Source organism: Chinchilla lanigera, unplaced genomic scaffold (genome assembly GCF_000276665.1).
Source record: "Chinchilla lanigera isolate Chin_1 unplaced genomic scaffold, ChiLan1.0 scaffold00031, whole genome shotgun sequence".
Taxonomy (NCBI): domain Eukaryota; kingdom Metazoa; phylum Chordata; class Mammalia; order Rodentia; family Chinchillidae; genus Chinchilla; species Chinchilla lanigera.
Window position 1 is genome coordinate 17528786 of NW_004955432.1, and position 5814 is coordinate 17534599.

Sequence of the window (5814 nt, forward strand, 5' to 3'; positions counted from 1 at the left end):
TGTTGTTGCTGCTTGCTGCTTGTTTCCTTCTGTCTACCCTGCTCCACCATAGACTTAGTCCCCTCTGTGATTCAACCTCTGCCATGCAACCCTGTCTTGGAGCAGCCAACTATGAAACGGAACTTCTACAGACTGTGAGCTACAGCAAACCTTTCTTCTTTTAACTTTCCGTGTTCAGCATTTTGTTTTGTTTGATACAAGGTCTCACTATGTGCTGGGCTTACTGTGTGCACCACCATGCCCAATGGGTGTTGGGTATTCTATCTCAGCAACAAGAAAAGTAACTAAGACAAAACCAAAATGTTAAACTAAATTAAATATATACACTGCGGTGCATTCAAGCAATGTAAATATACTAACAACTATACACAGCACAGATGATTCCACAAAAAATACTAGTGAAAGAAGCCAGAATCAAAGTAATACATAGGGAAAAAATTTTAAAAATAATACATAGAGAATGATTTATTTAAAAACATTTGAAATGAGGCATAGACTGAAGATACCATTAACTTTACATAGTCAATCAGAGTATTGATTGAGGGATCAATGGCGATTTCTTTGGTGTTGACATGTGAAGTTCTTAAAGGTGTTCACTTTATGATCATCTTATGCAATATACATTCATTTGTTTATCACTTTTGTGTTATATTTTTTAATAAATTTAGAATAGTGAGTTGCATAAATTTAGAAAATGTTAGTCTTTACTTATGAATTACTAGAGACCTGACAGATTAGGAGCAGAAGGTATCCTTTGTGCAGTTTGTTTGAAAGCTTTTCTACTTTTTGAATTGATGAAATACATCCTTGTGTCTCTAATTCAACTTATTTGTCTGTCTTACAGACATGATTGTGTACTTCAGGATGTTATTCTACTGACGTTGTCTATGCCCATCTGCTTAGTTTCCTGAGACATTCCCCTTGTGAAACACAGGTCCTCACACTGTCATTCACATGCACTGAAATGTGATTAAATATGCAAGCTTGTCTAAGGCATCTGTCTAATAATCGGCTAGTTGACAAATATTGAAGTACTCACTTCTCAATTTTTTTGTGAGCAGAACAAATACTGATAAATTTTACACTATCATGTTAGTTAAAAAAGAATGTATCCTAGGCCAGGTGTGGTGGCACATGCCTGTAATCCCAGCACTCAGGAGGCTGAGGCAAGAGGATCATAGTGAGTTCAAGACCAGCGTGGGCTACAAAGTGAGCTCAAGACCAGCCTGAACTACATAGCAAGACCTGTCTCAAAAAAACAAAGCAAAACAAAACAAAAAGAATGTATCCTAAAATCTTAAAGTGTCATGTTAGTTTACAATACGGATGAAACATGAAAACATTATGCTAAATGACAGAAGTTAGACATATAGACATAGAGTGCATGTTTTTATTTTTATAAGAAATGTCTAGAATGATCAAATTTGCAGAGAAAAGGTAGATTTGTTATTACGAGGGGGTAAGTGTAGGGGAAATGAGGGTTAATTATTTATGGTATAGATTTCTTTAGGGAGTGATGAAAATGTTCTGGAATTATATATGGTGGTGGTCGCACAATTACAGTATTTGCATATACTAAAACCACTGAGCTGTGAGTGGTGGTGCACGCTTGTAATCCTGGCACTTGGGAGGCCAAGGCAGGAGGATCACTGTGAGTTGGAGGCTAGCCTGAACTACATAGTGAGACACTATCTCAAAAAAAAAAAAAAAAAAAAAAAACCCACTGGATTGTACAGCATGAAAGGATGAATTTCATGTTATATAAATTATACCTCAATAAATCTGTCCCACAATCTCAGTGGAGAATTTTTGTTTGAACACAATTCATATTCCTTTGTAAACTGTCTTTTTTCTGTAGATGCATATAGGATTTTCTTAAAATTTAAAAATTTTACTATGATATTTTTTACTTCATTGACATTGCTTTCTCTTGATTATCTCTGACAGTATCAACTACAACAAGATAAAATCAGCCATGTGTTTCCTGCAAAGGATTTATGATCTCCTTAAAGGATTATAAATGTTTTTGGATTGCCAAATTAGCACTACAAGGTGAGGGGAAGAGAATTGTTCTGGACAACTTAGTCTTTTTTTTTAAGAGGTTATGTATTGGTTAAGGTACAATGCACTAGAGACAGAAACAACTCTATTTTCAAGCAGAAAAGTGTTTAATAGTTGGACCTAGATATTTAAAAAATCAATGGATGCTTGGAGCAGAAATTCAGAGGTTGCCTTTGGATGTTCGGCTCAAGGGTTCCACAACCTTATTTGTAATCCAGTGTCAGGAAGCTGGTACCATTACTGTTTTGTGACTGCCTGTACCATAGCTACCCAACACCTATGGTACTCTTATCTATCACTAGAACAAGTCAAATTGTCAGTCTACACTGGAGCTCTTGCCTGTAGGGCTTGCTGTCACAACTGCAGAAAATATGCCCCACTTCTTTCAAACCTTGAAAGCTCATCTTATTGAGAGAATCTAAATCATATCTATAATCCTATTCTAGAGGAGCCTCAGAAATATCCGTTTTATTCTAACAGGAACTATAATACAGATAAAGAAGTGAATAGGAGCGGAAATTGAAGACCAGTTGTTATGGCTTGCATTTAGGTGTCCCCTCAAAGCCTAATGCGCTTATAGGGCGGGGTTTTCATAGGTGGCTGGATCTAGAGTGTTTGAATGTGGATGAAAGGTGTGTGAATGTGGGTTAAGGGTGTGATAACTAAACTGGTCCACTGGTTGGATAAAAGGGAAAGGGAGACTTGGCACTGCTGCCTTGCTGCCTTGCTGCTTGTTGCTGCTTCCTGCCTGCTCTGCTCTGAACTGTTTCTCCTTTGCCATACCACCCTGGTTTGGAGCCAGCAGGATCAAAACCTCTACAAACTATTTGAAATAAACCTTTCTTCCTTTAACTTGTGAGTGTTAGGTATTTTATTCCAAAATGAGAAGTAGCTAAGACATCAGTGGACATATCTAGCACAGTTTTCTGCACTCTACTCAAAAGTCATACACATCCATTTACACATAAACCTCCTGATGATAACAATAGCAAGAAATTCATAATCCTATCACACTGGGGACCACAATTATAAACTGAAGCTAAGGCCTGGAGGCCCTAATGGTCCTGTGATGCTGTGATGCTCCAGCGCAAGATTACATCAGCATAGGATCACTGCTGCCCTCTGCGTCATCCAAACTGATCCTCATCACGTAAGATCCTCATCAGTTTAAGATCACCGCCACCCTCTAAGTCACCTGATACTCCCTCCAATTACTGCATGTCTAATAGTGTCACTGTCTCTGTCCATCCTGAAGCACCGACCTCCCAGTCCCCCTTTTATGAATCACTAAATTTCCGTTTTTTTCTTTATCCTTTGCCATACTCCTTATACAGGCTGTTGGAGATCTTGGCCAGGTCCCCAATACTATCAAACATAAGGTAGCTGTTTCTAATATAAATATAAATATTGTCTCTTTCTGGGTCATAAATTGCCCTTGCCCCTTGGGGCATACTTGAGCCTTTCTTTAGGAAGGGGATAGTTAGAGGGTGTAAAAAAGAAAAATGATAAAGATAAGATACTTATCATCTATCTATCTATCTATTTATCTATCTATCATGCTGGATTATTCTGATTCCAAACATACAGTAATAAAAAAGGAAAACACACGAAAAATTATAGGATGCAGTGTGATGATACAATAAAAAGAGATGTAAGAATCACTGTCTTTTTGCCAAGTAACTGCCTCAAGAGGCCGTTCGTTATAGTCTCTTCTATAAGACAGAGAGCTTCGACAGTTCTGCTGACAAGGGAGGCTCTGACATGTTGCAGACCTCTCAGTTCTCACGGTGACACTCTTTCCCAACAGATATCCTACTTTCTTATAAACTTGCCTAACACGTCAACTGTAAGTTCAGATGCACGGACTCTTTGCTGTATCAGTTTTACAATTTCATGAGGCGAGCTTCTTTCAGAGCCGTGGGCCTCTGTGGAGACAAGAGTAAATGGGTAGTGGTGGTCATTTTTCTCTCCAAGTTACATTTGGCAACATGTGGATATGATTTCAGATGTCACCATTTTGGCGAGGGTGAGCTGTTACTGGCTTGTAATGGGTAGAGGCCAGACAGGCTGGAACATTCTGCAAAACACAGGACCGTCTTCTATAACAGTGAATTATCTGGCCCCCAAAGCCACAGTGCCAAAGTCGAGAAATCTTGTTTCCAACGATTAGAGAAATTCTCTGTTTTTCTGGAACAAGTTTTGAGGAAGTACTTGAAACCCGGATCTTTAAATCACAATTTGCTAATTCCTCAAGGCTGTCCTCTGAGCTGCCACCAAAGCCTAGCCCAGCTCATTCATTTCTCAGTTCCATTTTAATGTTCTATTAAAACAAACCGCTGTCTCCCCATTGCCCTTACCCAGCTGGTCCAGATACTTTATTGTCAAGATTTAAGCATTTTTCAGGATGCCTTTCGCTGAGTGCTTCTCCTCGCTAGGTAGGCGTGCTTTTCCTTGGGTAACCCTGGACCACAATAACAGTCATTTACTTGATTGTATCGTCAATTCTGTCTTAAGCTCTGGTAGGCAAAAAAAAAGAGACAATAATCATTTTGCACAAGGTACCTTTTAAAAATTTCTCTGCATTACTAACCATAAATACATTTACTCAGCACTAAATGAATTTACTAAACATTTTTTGAGTTTGATGTTAAACCATTTATTCCAGTTTACTATTATGACAAAAGAATTCCATGTTTCTTTCAAGTGTATACTCCACAGCTTCATTATATGATTTGATTCTGCAAATTTACAGTTTTCCCATAAAACTGTATTTCCCAAGCTACAAACATTGCCATTCAGGGTGTATTTGTGGAATAAATGAATAAATTAAATCAGTTTCATCTAAACCTTTCTCAATTTTTGATATATAATCCCTTTAAAAACTATTGAAGCTGCTTCAGATGCTATTTTAATAACTTTTAAAAATATTTAGCATGTGAGTAAATGTGGCATTTGATATTCCTCAAAGACTGTCATATATTTGTCATTGTGTTTTTTAGTTTAAAAATTCATGTTTAGGACCAGCGATATACCTCAGCAGCAGAGCACCTGCCTGTCAAGCACGAGATCCTGAGTTCGATCCAGATATAAAAAAATTCATGTTTAAAGGGATACATTCCCTACATTGACACAAGACACGATTTCATATTCATGTAGATGCACATCCAGAGAAAATAGTACATACTGTATTGTATATGCTTTATTTTTCTAGAAATGTCTTTCCACAGTACAATAGTTAATATAATTAAATGAATATCTTTTTCTCGGTTAAATTATTTTTTCAAAGCAGCAATTGAACAACGTCTTGCGATTTTTACATTACTCTATTGCAAAAAATAAATATTTGAAGGATGCAAATTACAGAAGCATCACGTTAGTGTAGCTGTCAGTGTCAGGGTTTTTGGTAGTGGCTTAAAATAGTAAACGTGGTTTTGTGGAAAGGTTACTCAAAGTACTGTAAACCTTAAACCAAATGAACCCGAACCAAAACAAACCCCACCCCCAAAACCCAAAACAGGAACTGGCTTTCCACAGATTTGGATTCAGGGCCGGGGCTACGCGCGGGAAGGGCGGAACCTCAAGGCCTGTGGGCGGAGCTTCAGAGGTTGTGGGCGGGGCCTCTACTCGCGCCCCGCCCCTCTGGCCCGTCCGGCCTCCGAGCGGCTCGCGCGATGCTGCGCGCGGCTCCGCCCCCTCTCGGCTTCCGTCCGGCCGCTCCGTCGCACCGTCGGAGGAAGCGCGCTGCGGGCACGG